Source organism: Lepidochelys olivacea, assembly GCF_965140295.1.
Source record: "Lepidochelys olivacea isolate rLepOli2 genome assembly, chromosome: 18".
Lineage (NCBI taxonomy): Eukaryota > Metazoa > Chordata > Testudines > Cheloniidae > Lepidochelys > Lepidochelys olivacea.
In genome coordinates, this window is record NC_140428.1 from 12,509,142 (window position 1) to 12,524,007 (window position 14,866).

Below are 14,866 nucleotides of genomic sequence, written 5' to 3' on the forward strand. Positions count from 1 at the left end.
CAGCAGCATCTGGCCAGCTGCAGAGGGGGTGGGCTGAGGATCCTCCTCATCATGATGAAGAGCAGCATTTGCAGTGATGCCCACTCAGCCTCCGAAAGCCATTGGGAGAGGGGGGCACCTTGGGAAATTCAGGAATCGTGCCCAGCTCTCTTTCTGGGCACTGACAGCTCTCCCCATGTCCCCCGTGGGCTGGCAGGAATCCCTGCTCGAACACCGAAGAGCAGGCATCCCAGGCGCTCCTCCAGGGCCTGTACCTACCTGCTGCAGAACAGTGCCCTGCCAGCGTAATGCTGATGGCAACATTCCTTCACCAGCCCGCACCCTGCCTGGACTTGTGCCTGCACACAAAGGCGCAGGCTGGTGGATGAAAGGCCTTAAAGGAGGCTACTGTCATTATGACGGAAATGGCTTTGCTTTTATGTTCTTGTCAACATTTGACTTTATATCCCCTGCCAGCTCACAGGGCAATACTAGTCCAGTGCACATGCACGGCATCTCACATCTTTATCCCTGTCTTACTGATGGGGAAATTGAGGCACAAAGCAATGACATGACTTGCCCAAGTTCACACAAGGAGCCTGTGGCATAGCTGGGGAAAGAATCCAGGTCTCCTATATGCCAGTCTGCTGTTCTGACTCCTAGACTGACTGGTAACATGCAATGTATTTTTTCTAACATACCTGGACTGAGGAGGTGTGACTGGATCTGGACCAGACTCCAGGAGCAATCTAACACTGAATCAGGGTGAGGGGTTGCATTTGGATCTAAAGAAGCCAAAAATCTTCCAAGCTCATCTCATGAAATTTCAGCCCAGACAGGCAGAAAATGTCATAAGAGACACTGAAGTCAATATTGCAAGATTTGTGCCACCCTGACTGGTGGGGCTCTTGGGAGATACACTGTCCTACTGGGATTTCTGCCATCTTGGGACAAAGGCACTGAGAACGACAGCACCTGACCTGTAGCAGTAAAACAGACCCCCTCCTGCTTCTGGGTCAAACCTGAATGCAATGCCATAGGGTCAGAGCCAGGGACTTGATTCCATAAGCTCCAGCATACCCTGACACACCAAGTGGTTTGGCGTGAAGTTTCCAGTCCATTACGGCTTTTTTAAAGGCAAGATGAGAGATGTTTGGTAACCCATTGTCCCTTTAAGAATTGCAAGGGTCATGTGATTGTCAGGAGTAGCCACATGACCCTTTGAGGCCCATAAAAATGAGACCCTGAGCTACTTTAAGAGGCCTGGTGGGTCCTGCAGTGTAGAAAAGACTGCAATTGTGCTGGTGCAGAGGGGTGAGAAATGTTGCTTTACTTATCAGCATGGTTAGTGGAGCTGGATGAAAAATGGGGGATGGATAAGTTTGCTTTGTGGCAGGAAGTTGAATACCAAAAATTATGGCCAAAATCCAAAATATTTTGGTTTTTAGAAATGTTGCCCCATGGCTGTTGTAGGTCAAGTGCCTAATGCTCCTATTTGCCTCTATACACTAGGTTCCCTGGTTGGACTTTGTTTCCCATGATACACCCTTGCCTCCCCTCTTGGAGAGGTCATCTAGTGTGTCATGGGGAGTCCCTGGTGCATCATGGGAGATGTAGTTCATCCAGGAGCCTGGCCCATAGTGAAGAATAGAGATATGAGCCAACAGAACTACAAGTCCCATGAGGCACTAGCACTGCCCAATTGAAATGTTTCTGGGTTTGTCCAAAATATTTTGGTAGTGGGGTGGTCAGTTTTTATTTTTTTCCAAAAACATCATTTTTTTTCTGTGGAAAACAGACACCTTTCGTGAAAAATTTGTTTGTTGAAATAACCATTTTGGTGGTGTAATTTTCAAAAAGCCCGAATGGTTGGTTCTCGATATACGTTCCCCATAAGCAAAAGTGATATACCTGTTGTTTAGTATGTAAGTAGCTATTGTCCAAACTGTCTGGTTGAGCCAATCTCTGTTTTAATATAGTACCAGATGGGAGGATTAAACAGAATCAGACTTGAAAGCTATTCATGTCTAAAACCAGAGATGGACCCCAAACCAAAACATCAGTTCACAACAGTGACAGAGCTCAGTGGGCAAGGTTCCCCTGTTCTTTGCAAACAACTCTCACCTCAGACCTGACCAACGCACTACACCAAACACATGTCCTGCAGGGTATTTATCCAAAGGGTAACATGTAAGGTGTCTACAGAAAGCTTGTAATTTAGCAAGACTCAGGATCGTTGAGAAATGTGTGTATGGGTAACACTCAAGAAATAATGTAACAATGTTGAAAGTCTGCTTTATGGTCTTGGATGTAAAAGTTAGTCACCAAGGGTTAATGTGTCGTGATGATGGCCCATTCAAGCAGGAGGGAGCTCCACCCTTGCTGGTTAGCTGGTGATGTAATGCAAAGCTCTGATGTCTATAATTGCTCCATCCCAAGGCCATCCAAGAACTGCAAACAATCACAACCACTTGGAGCCACTCCCACAGGACCGGTTTCAGAGTAGCAGCTGTGTTAGTCTGTATTCGCAAAAAGAAAAGGAGGACTTGTGGCACCTTCGAGACTAACCAATTTATTTGAGCATAAGCTTTTGTGAGCTACAGCTCACTTCATCGGATGCATTCAGTGGAAAATACAGTGGGGAGATTACAACAGGCAGGGGATCGCCCAGTCTCAGGAAGAACCAAAAGACTTAACCCAAAGTTGGGAGAGGTCCTCTGTCTCCGGTCACTGAGGAGACATCTGGAGGAGAGTGGGTTTGGATTCTGGGTCCTGTAAAGCCAACCAGCTGGTTCAGCAACAGACTGAACTTTGGGGTTTGGGAGGAACCTACTTTATTGGTGAGCGTTGGCCCTAGGTTGTGTCTTCTGACTTTGTTTTGTATCGTAACCACTTGTTTCCAGGTGAATCTCTTGTCACTTTTAAATAAAACTACTTCAGTTTTATTGGAAGTCCTCGCAAGTCCTGGGTGTTATACAGGAGCGGTGGTTTAAAGTAAAACCGTGGTATGCTGCTCCTTGGGGGCAGAGGATTTGGGAGTTCTGTCAGTAGCCAGTGTCAGGGGCTGGCTCTCACAGGGGAATGTTTCAAAGGAACTTGGAGATTAGGCTGAACCCATCGTTAACCTGCAAGGCAAAGACAGGGCTGGTGTAGCCCAGAGGGGAGTGCGTGAGTGGTTAACAGCTAGCCACCAAGAACAAGGCTACCTCTCTTGCAGTTCTGGGGACCCTGAGAACCGTCACAGGCTCGGTACGCTGGAAGGATGGCCCTTGTGGGTCAGGAACTAGCCTGGGACTTAAGACGTGGTGTGACAGTACCCCCCATAAGGATTTATGGAAATATACTTAAGAATGTATATATAACATAACTAGAATGTGTTTTATGCTACATATGCCATGTAACATATCTCTGTAAAGGTTATGATCTACTGATTCTATTAATCCTATTTGTGTGTATGTATCATTTTTGTATTCAAAATTATGGATATTGGCTGCTCACTTGTTTGATTCTGAGTAGGTTTTAGTGAAGCCATTGGTCAGCTTCCTGAGAAAAGGCTATTCTCAGTAAGTGCCCATCAAGAAGCGCTTAAACCAACAATAAACTTGGAGATGCCAATCCACATCTGGGCTTTCCCAGGAATGTGGCTTGGCTGGTAAGGAACTCAGTCACACATGGACATGTGACTTGCCCAAGTGACTCCAAAACTCCATTTTGCAGCTGGACTTTGCATAGGAGAGAGGAGGGGGTCTCCACCCACAAGAGAAAGTCTATTTAAACCCCTAGGAGACCCCTCCATTTTGTCTTCAGCTGGCTAAAGAGAGAGCCTCTCCACCCCCAAAGATACCTGAAAGAAACTGGAACAAAGGACAGTAACTACAGGGGGTGTGAGTGAGTGCTGGACCCAGACTAGAAGGAGACTAGTCTGTAAAAGAAAACTGACTGGAACTGGTGAGGTTTTTATCTGTATTCAGTATGATTACTGTACTAGACATAGACTGGTGTGTTTTATTTTATTTTACTTGTTAATTCACTTTGTTCTGTCTGTTACTACTTGGAACCACTTAAATCCTACTGTCTGTATTTAATAAAATCACTTTTTACTTATTAATTAACCCAGAGTATGTATTAATACTGGGGGGGGGGGACAAACAGCTGTGCATACCTTTCTATCAGTGTTATAGAGGGCGAACAATTAATGCGTTTACCTTGTATAAGCTTTATATGGGGTAAAACGGATTTATTTAGGGTTTGGACCCCATTGGGAGTTGGGCATCTGAGTGTCAAGGACAGGAATACTTCCTAAGTTTCTTTCAATTACGCCTACAGCTGTTAAGGGACGTGGTTCAGACCTGGGTCTGGGTTTGCAGCAGGCTAGTGGGTCTGGCTCAAACCAGGCAGGGCACTGAAGTCCTAAGGTGATAGGACAGGAAAGCAGGAGCAGAAGTAGTCTTGGCACATCAGTTGGCAGCCTTCAAGGGGGTTTCTGTGATCCAACCTGTCACACATAGGTTAAAGTCTCTGCTCTGCCACAGACTTCCTGTGTGAGGAAGTCACATAGCCTCCCTGTGCCTCAGTTTCCCCATCTGTACAATGGGGGTAATAGCTTTGCCCTGCCTCTCAGGGGGTGTGAGAATAAACCCATTAAATATTGTCAGTGGCTCCTCCTAAGTACTGGAGATAGACAGGGTGGGGATGTTTCAGGAGCCTCCCCTTTGGCTTTGGTGTTAGGACAGGCCTGTTTTCTGGTTCTAGTTCTGGTTTGGGTGTGGCCAAAATGTCACCTGGTCCTTCCTAGCAGCTGGAGATTCTCCCTAGATCACCCAGCAGCCTCCCCCAGTACTGGAAGGTGGCCAGGCTCAGTGGCTGCTGCTAGCTGGCCAGAGCCTATCCAGTGTGTTACCTCGGCCCTAGTGTCCCTGGGGCTGAACAGGACCCCCTCTGGGAAGGGCTTGGACAGTTTCTCGGGAGCTTCACTCTGGCCCAAACACAAACAAGGTGGCCTGCAGGATGGAACAATGTCCAGCGCTGTTCTAACCCCTCTCCCCTCCCCGCCAGCTCCACTTCCTGCCTAGATGGGGGTGAGCAGCTGCTGTGTGCAGTTTGCCCAACCACTTCCTAACGGGTCTCTCTTGAACCCCATGTGGCATTGGCATCGGTCCCATCACAGCCCAGGGCCACCCAGCTCAGCAAAACGAACCACTTGATCGGTCTGCGCTCAAACCCAGAGAGCTGCTTGTGAGAGCGGACAGCCAAGGGGACCCCAGGGGCGCAGACGAGGGATGCACATTACACACAGGAAGCAAAGAGCTTTAACGACTGCCTTCTATTAAAGGGAACATGACTAACTCCACCCAGCAGCTGTGCAGGGCTAAGGAATACAACCTTCTGCAGCACCCCTTCCCCTCCCTTTTCACCCTGGGTCTGCAGAGGCCCTGCCAGGCAAGAGGCTGCCAGCTCACAAATGTGGCCTAGCTCTTAGGCGTAGGGATTTCCGGGTTCAACGTCCAGTTCTGCTGTGTGATTTCACCTCTCTTCTTCCCCTCCTGCCCTTTCTCTATGTAGACGATGAGGGCTCTGGGGAGCCAGCCTCTTGCTATGTGTCAGGGCGGTGCCTGGCACAATGGAGTTCCAGTCTCAGATTGGGATGCTCTATTTGTAATACAAATTAATAATAGTCTCTCTGTCTATCACGGACTCTGCCACTAACCTCTTCTGTGGCCTCTGGGTAAGTTCATTTAGCCTCTTTGCCTCAGTTTCCCCATCTGAAAAACAGTGATAGGTCTTGTCTCGCAGGTCTACTGAGGACTTTGTCATTTGTGTTTTCCAGAGAGTTTTAAGGATGAAAAGCATTATGTGCACCACTACTGCAGTGCAACCAGCTCTGGAGCAGGGGAACAGGGTGGCTAACAGAGCACAGTAACACTACAAACATGTAAGACAGGAAGTTGCCCTTCATGTAAGCTCTAATGCATGACAAGAAGACATGGGTCATCGTCTGTCCATAGGAGCTGAGGGCCTCACAATCTTTAGTGCATTTATCCTCTCACAGCCCTGTGAGGCCGGGCAGGGCTATTATCTATGCAGTGGGGATGAGGACCTGAGGCCCAGACCGGCTACATGACTTGCCCAAGGGCACACAGGATGTCTGTGTCAGAACAGGAGCACTACTACAGCCTAGGACCATCCTTCCTCCCAATTAACTCATTCTCCCCAAAACCACAGAGGCCAGCAATCTTTTTGGTGGTGACTTTTACCCCAAAAAAGCCCAAGACAAGTTAGTCAAACTCTTTTGAAACACCAAAGAAGGCAGCGAAGGTGCAGGGTTAGGCCTCAGGACTCCTGGGCTCTCTTTGTGGGTCTGCCATTGACTCTCTGTGTGACCTTGAGCAAATCACTTAACAGCTGGGGGCCTCAGCTGCTGCATTCATAGGGAGGCGATAATACTTGTCCTCCTGTGAGATCCGTAGCTGGATTGCGCTGGAGAAGTGCTAAGGACTTGACTCTGGCTGGAGCCCTAGACAGCAGGTCAGGTTAGCTCCTGTTTTTAGGGGCCCACGTGTTTCCTTTGCCCCTGAGCATGACCTCTCGGCTTCCCAAGCCAAGAGCAGGGAGCGGATGCAGACACCACAGCCCTTTCCTCTGGTGCAGTGAAAGCTTTGGCATGGGTGCAAGTAAACGCCACTCCCGTAGCGGCAGTGCAGGAAGCACCTGCTCTTGTAGCCACTTACCAGACGTGCCACTGAGTTCATTTGCAGAAGGCTCTGAAATGGAAACATAGTAAACCACCAGCACGGCGACTGGTGCTGTGGAAACAGATTTATGCCTGGGATGGCTTGGGCTCCTGGAGTCAGTTTTATTAATAATAAACCCTTCCCCTCGAATAGATCTCAAAGCACTTTACAAAGGAGGTCAGGATCCTTATCCCATTATACAGATGGGGAAACTGAGGCACGGGGCAGTGACTTACCTAGGTCACCCAGCAGGCCAGTGGCAGAGGTGGGACTAAAACCCAGCTCTTCTGAGTCCCAAGGCAGTGCTCAAACCACTAGCACACACAGTCATGGTCTAAAAAGTTTTAAATCTAGAGAGCACTTTTTTAAATGTAAGATGAGCTTCGCAGCTAATAACCTGATTCCAGCAGTCAGAGCTTTACAAAAACCACTATGTACCAGGAGAGCTGGCTCTGCTGTGTTTTCATCCCTCGTGGTGTTGGCATAACTGTTAAATAAAAGCCTCCTGCAGAAACCCAAGACAACCTGACTCCTCAACAGTACAACACTTCACACCAAGACCACAAGAAGGGAGATCTTAAAGATTGCTTGATTTGGGATCAAGGCACCAAGAGGATGAGACAAAGCCTGGGCTAGGAATAGCAGTTGAGAGAGAAGGAATTGAGCTGTGCCTACAGTATCCTCAAAAGGCTCGATACAGAGACACGCTTCACTCGGGAAATGTCAGCTTGCCCTGGGCAATCCGAGAGTGCAGACTCATTCACGTGCAATTGGATGGTGCATGTAGCCATAGCAGATTTATTCAGGATAGTTGGAAATAGCAGCTTTGGGTCACACAGAGTCCATCCTAGCCTCATCATGCAATGTGATGTTGGTGAACACAGGCCTCCTCTGCTGTAAGGGGCGTTGGGACTGTAAAATGCACATGGTGTGATGCACAAGCTCTACAGATATAGAGCAGGTTGCACAGAGGAGCCAAGAGGCCAGTGAAGAAGCTTGGCAACATGTTACCTCCAGAAGAGGTAAGCGGAATGTCCGGGTTCCAGTAACACAGACACACGTAACTAACCGCTTTCATGTTCTCTCCACAGGTATCGTTGCGGAGAGTGGACCAGATGATATGTCTGGGGCGAGAAAGCAGAAGGAGACTCCGATGGTTGGAAGGCATGAGATGCTATATCCTGAGGTTGGGAGTTCCACGACCACCACTCCCAAGAGGAGAAGGTGGGTGGTGGTGGTCGGGGACTCTCTCCTCCGGGGGACTGAGTCATCTATCTGCCGCCCTGACCGGGAAAACCGAGAAGTCTGCTGCTTGCCAGGGGCTAAGATTCGCGATGTGACGGAGAGACTGCCGAGACTCATCAAGCCCTCGGATCGCTACCCCTTCCTGCTTCTCCACGTGGGCACCAATGATACTGCCAAGAATGACCTTGAGCGGATCACTGCGGACTATGTGGCTCTAGGAAGAAGGATAAAGGAGTTGGAGGCGCAAGTGGTGTTCTCGTCCATCCTCCCCGTGGAAGGAAAAGGCCTAGGTAGGGAGCGTCGAATTGTGGAAGTCAACGAATGGCTACGCAGGTGGTGTCGGAGAGAAGGCTTTGGTTTCTTTGACCACGGGATGGTGTTCCATGAAGGAGGAGTGCTGGGCAGAGATGGGCTCCATCTTACGAAGAGAGGGAAGAGCATCTTTGCCAGCAGGCTGGCTAACCTAGTGAGGAGGGCTTTAAACTAGGTTCACCGGGGGAAGGAGACCAAAGCCCTGAGGTAAGTGGGAAAGCGGGACACCGGGAGGAAGCACAGGCAGGAATGTCTGTGAGGGGAGGGCTCCTGCCTCATACTGGGAATGAGGGGCGATCAACAGGTTATCTCAAGTGCTTATATACAAATGCACAAAGCCTTGGAAACAAGCAGGGAGAACTGGAGGTCCTGGTGATGTCAAGGAACTATGACGTGATCGGAATAACAGACTTGGTGGGATAACTCACATGACTGGAGTACTGTCATGGATGGTTATAAACTGTTCAGGAAGGACAGGCAGGGCAGAAAAGGTGGGGGAGTAGCCCTGTATGTAAGGGAGCAGTATGACTGCTCAGAGCTCCGGTACGAAACTGCAGAAAAACCTGAGTGTCTCTGGATTAAGTTTAGAAGTGTGTGCAACAAGAGTGATGTAGTGGTGGGAGTCTGCTATAGACCACCGGACCAGGGGGATGAGGTAGATGAGGTTTTCTTCCGGCAGCTCACGGAAGCTACTGGATCGCATGCCCTGATTCTCATGGGTGACTTTAATTTTCCTGATATCTGCTGGGAGAGCAATACAGCGGTGCATAGACAATCCAGGAAGTTTTTGGAAAGCGTAGGGGACAATTTCCTGGCGCAAGTGCTAGAGGAGCCAACTGGTGGGGGGCGCTTTTCTTGACCTGCTGCTCACAAACCGGGTAGAATTAGTGGGGGAAGCAAAAGTGGATGGGAATCTGGGAGGCAGTGACCATGAGTTGGTTGAGTTCAGGATCCTGACGCAGGGAAGAAAGGTAAGCAGCAGGATACGGACCCTGGACTTCAGGAAAGCAGACTTCGATTCCCTCAGGGAACAGATGGCCAGGATCCCCTGGGGGACTAACTTGAAGGGGAAAGGAGTCCAGGAGAGCTGGCTGTATTTCAAGGAATCCCTGTTGAGGTTACAGGGACAAACCATCCCAATGAGTTGAAAGAAGAGTAAATATGGCAGGCGACCAGCTTGGCTTAATGGTGAAATCCTAGCAGATCTTAAACATAAAAAAGAAGCTTACAAGAAGTGGAAGGTTGGACATATGACCAGGGAAGAGTATAAAAATATTGCTCGGGCATGTAGGAATGTTATCAGGAGGGCCAAATCGCACCTGGAGCTGCAGCTAGCCAGAGATGTCAAGAGTAACAAGAAGGGTTTCTTCAGGTATGTTGGCAACAAGAAGAAAGCCAAGGAATGTGTGGGCCCCTTACTGAATGAGGGAGGCAACCTAGTGACAGAGGATGTGGAAAAAGCTAATGTACTCAATGCTTTTTTTGCCTCTGTTTTCACTAACAAAGTCAGCTCCCAGACTGCTGCGCTGGGCATCACAAAATGGGGAAGAGATGGCCAGCCCTCTGTGGAGATAGAGGTGGTTAGGGACTATTTAGAAAAGCTGGATGTGCACAAGTCCATGGGGCCGGACGAGTTGCATCCGAGAGTGCTGAAGGAATTGGCGGCTGTGATTGCAGAGCCATTGGCCATTATCTTTGAAAACTCGTGGCGAACCGGGGAAGTCACGGATGACTGGTAAAAGGCTAATGTAGTGCCAATCTTTAAAAAAGGGAAGAAGGAGGATCCTGGGAACTACAGGCCAGTCAGCCTCACTTCAGTCCCTGGAAAAATCATGGAGCAGGTCCTCAAAGAATCAATCCTGAAGCACTTGCATGAGAGGAAAGTGATCAGGAACAGCCAGCATGGATTCACCAAGGGAAGGTCATGCCTGACTAATCTAATCGCCTTTTATGATGAGATTACTGGTTCTGTGGATGAAGGGAAAGCAGTGGATGTATTGTTTCTTGACTTTAGCAAAGCTTTTGACACGGTCTCCCACAGTATTCTTGTCAGCAAGTTAAGGAAGTATGGGCTGGATGAATGCACTATAAGGTGGGTAGAAAGCTGGCTAGATTGTCGGGCTCAACGGGTAGTGATCAATGGCTCTATGTCTAGTTGGCAGCCGGTATCAAGTGGAGTACCCCAAGGGTCGGTCCTGGGGCTGGTTTTGTTCAATATCTTCATAAATGATCTGGAGGACGGTGTGGATTGCACTCTCAGCAAATTTGCAGATGATACTAAACTGGCAGGAGTGGTAGATACGCTGGAGGGGAGGGATAGGATACAGAAAGACCTAGACAAATTGGAGGATTGGACCAAAAGAAATCTGATGAGGTTCAATAAGGATAAGTGCAGGGTCCTGCACTTAGGATGGAAGAACCCAATGCACAGCTACAGACTAGGGACCGAATGGCTAGGCAGCAGTTCTGCGGAAAAGGACCTAGGGGTGACAGTGGACGAGAAGCTGGATATGAGTCAACAGTGTGCCCTTGTTGCCAAGAAGGCCAATGGCATTTTGGGATGTATAAGTAGGGGCATAGCGAGCAGATCAAGGGACGTGATCGTTCCCCTCTATTCGACATTGGTGAGGCCTCATCTGGAGTACTGTGTCCAGTTTTGGGCCCCACACTTCAAGAAGGATGTGGATAAATTGGAGAGAGTCCAGCGAAGGGCAACAAAAATGATTAGGGGACTGGAACACATGAGTTATGAGGAGAGGCTGAGGGAGCTGGGATTGTTTAGCCTGCAGAAGAGAAGAATGAGGGGGGATTTGATAGCTGCTTTCAACTACCTGAAAGGGGGTTCCAAAGAGGATGGCTCTAGACTGTTCTCAATGGTAGCAGATGACAGAACGAGGAGTAATGGTCTCAAGTTGCAGTGGGGAAGGTTTAGATTGGATATTAGGAAAAACTCTCTCACTAAGAGGGTGGTGAAACACTGGAATGCGTTACCTAGGGAGGTGGCAGAATCTCCTTCCTTAGAGGTTTTTAAGGTCAGGCTTGACAAAGCCCTGGCTGGGATGATTTAACTGGGAATTGGTCCTGCTTTGAGCAGGGGGTTGGACTAGATGACCTTCTGGGGTCCCTTCCAACCCTGATATTTATGATTCTATGATCACGACACCTGCTGGTGGAGGCCCATTGGTGTAGAAAGATGGTAGGAGAAGCCTACAATCTGGCAAGTTACTGCATAAAAAAAAAGTAGTTCTTACTCCAGTGATGTGTTCCTTGCATACATTCGAGTGCATAACTCCCTGTTTTATTTCTGTGAGCCCTGCAGAAGCCAACACACCCATACTGTTACTCACACCTTCTTGTGAACTGTCTGAAATGGGCCACTCTCATTACTACTTCAAAAGTTATTTTTCCTCCCTTGGTATCCTGCTGTCAACTGAATTGTCTCATTAGACTGAGCTCACACTTGGTAAGGCAACTCACATCTTTTCATGTATTTATACCTGCTCCCATATTTTTCCACTCCATGCATCTGATGAAGTGGGTTCTAGCCCATGAAAGCTCATGCCCAAATAAATTTGTTAGTCTCTAAGGCACCACAAAGACTCCTCGTTGTTTTTGCTGATACAGACTAACGCAGCTGCCCCTCTGAAACCTGTCAGTGCTGGGAAAGTGGCGTTTCTGTGCACCAGCCAATTGTTTATTCAGTTCCTATAACTTACACCTGTGCTAACATGGTGTTAATGGGATTGCAGGGGTGTCACTGTTGTAGATTACACCCTCATGCATCCACTGTGTCCTGTGTTTGTTGATTAGCATCCTCAGCTGCAGCCAGTCCACTCACTGCAATGGCTAGTCTCAAAGCTACTGTACACCAGAAATCAGGGATCAAAGACCTGGGAAAATTCTAGGAAAGCAAATCCATGCTCAGCAGCAGCATTTGTGAAGCAGGTAGTAAAGATACTGCATTACCACTGTATGGGAGTGGGACAGAGGAGTGAAATAAGCCAGCAAATGAAGGAGCAAAATATCAAGTTGTCAGGGAGAATCATACCCAAGGGGGGATGGAGACCCTGTAATTGCAATGGTGGAAATACCAGCAGGCCTGGATCTTGTGCCATCCTACAAAGCGGGAACGTACAGAAACCAGCCCTTTCTGCCACGTGTAATCCATGCTAACAGAGTGGTTGTTCTCCCCTCTCTAGTGGCTGGTCGATGCAGCGATGTTTATGGGCCTGTTCCTTTTAGCTCAAGCAGCAGTAAAGGTTCACGGTTTGAAATATCGGGCTCTCTGCAGGGCTAGGGAGGCTAGGGAACCCTGTGGGGAGGGTTCTCTGGTCTGTGCCATGCAGGAAGTCAGACGAGAGAATCGAATGGTTCTTTCCAGCCTTGAAATCTGTGAATCTAGAACAGGATGTCCTGGGTTCACAACCTGCAGATGACCTGAGGGTGGGGGAGGGAGCAGTGGGGGAGGGAGCAGTGCAGGTTTCACTGCATGTCCCTGAGCCAGCCAGCCTTGCAGGAAGGTGCTGTGTACTGCATCTTACTGTTGCTCTGAAAAGGATATGGGCTCACTGCCCACCAGTGCTTGCTAATGGCTCTGTCAATGTAGGGAGCCTGGCCAGAACCTCTCCACTTAGCAGATCTCCCTCCTAGAGCTATGCCAGGAAAGCCTCCTGCTGCACGGATGTCTGGGGAGAGGGAGATTGCACGGGCCTGCACCTTCCTCTGAGCATCTCAGACCTTGCTTTGCATCTCAGCAGAAATACGGTACCTCCATAGCACAGCGCTGCCCTGTGCTAAGGCAGTGACTTGGAGGGCGAGTGCCCCCTCTTGACCTTCTGCTTCACACAGATTCTCCTTGGAGATCTCCCATCCAAGCACTGGCCCTGTTTAGTACAAGAGATCCAGTGGCCTCATAGCACCACCTACCCATGGTAAGAGGTGGGGAAAACGCTTCAACCAAAACTTTTTTGGCCAAAAGTGCAGATTTGGTGACACCAAAACACTTAACAAATTCACATCCGTTTTGACTGGGGGGAAAAAAGATACACACACCCCATCTCCAAATTCCAGAATCAATCAGAATTTAAATTTTTCCAATTCAAAATGACGGTTTCAAAATGTTCATTGTTTCTTTAAAGTTTAAAAACCCGTTCAACATCTAAACAAAACGTTTTGTTCAACTCAAAACTAATTTTTTTTCCCTACACTTTTAGACTTGCCAAAAAAGTCTAAATTTTTCTGTGTTTTTGAGTAACCAGTGAACCAAGAAGTCCATTATTTTCCCAGTCTGACCTGCAGTGCCTAGTTTCCTTATGGGCTCTGGACCTGCCCCTTCTCCATCCCTTCAGAACCAAATCTTTGGAGGTTTAGCAAGCTTCCTTTGACCTCATCACGGTCACCAGAGACAAGAATCAAGAGCCCCGTGGGAACTGGCTGCTCCCAACCAGACAGAGCTGATTCTGTCTGCCAGAGCCATAGAGGTGACTAATCTAGTGTCAACAGCTGACACAGTTCAGCTCCCCTCGAGCTGCATCCTGTCAAAACCACAGCAAAGAAAACCAATCAGGAGACGCTGCAGGAACAATGCAAAGTCGGGCAGGAGGAAGGGGGGGCCATGCTGGGTCCAGTTCAGTTACCACAGTGTAAACTGACAGCCAGGGAGACTGCTCTGAGCTGGCCCCAGCAGGTGTGAGAGCAGATTAGGGTGCCCCGTACACAGCTCACCAGGGGATTTGTCAGGAGACCAAAGGTTTTGGCAGTGTCGTAACTCCATTTCATGAACACTGCCACAAACGGGAGGGCAACCCCTTCACAAACGTGCTCAAGGACGGGGAGGCTTGTTCCTGGTTGTGGTTTGGAACCTCTGTTATATGCCATCGTGTGCCAGCAATGCCCCTCTGCCATGTACATTGGTCAAACTGGACAGTCTCTACATAAAAGAATAAATGGACACAAATCAGATGTCAAGAATTATAACATTCATAAACCAGTCGGAGAACACTTCAATCTCTCTGGTCACACGATTACAGACATGAAAGTTGCGATATTACAACAAAAAAAACTTCAAAACCAGACTCCAGCGAGAGACTGTTGAATTGGAATTCATTAGCAAATGGGATACAATTAACTTAGGCTTGAATAGAGACTGGGAGTGGCTAAGTCATTATGCAAGGTAACCTATTTCCCCTTGTTTTTTCCTACCCCCTCCCCCCCCAGACGTTCTTGTTAAACCCTGGATTTGTGCTGGAAATGGCCCACCTTGATTATCATACACATTGTAAGGAGAGTGATCACTTTAGATAAGCTATTACCAGCAGGAGAGTGGGGTGCAGGGAGAGAAAACCTTTTGTAGTGTTAAACACCCATTTTTTCCATGCTTTGTGTGTATAAAAAGATCTTCTATACTTTCCACAGTATGCATCCGATGAAGTGAGCTGTAGCTCACGAAAGCTGATGCTCAAATAAATTGGTTAGTCTCTAAGGTGCCACAAATCCTCCTTTTCTTTTTGCCTCACGGCTGTTACTCTGAAATTCGTTTGTGGAGAGGCTGCATTAGTACGTGCAGCTGCCTTAGTTCTATCTACCTGAGGTCCTGACCC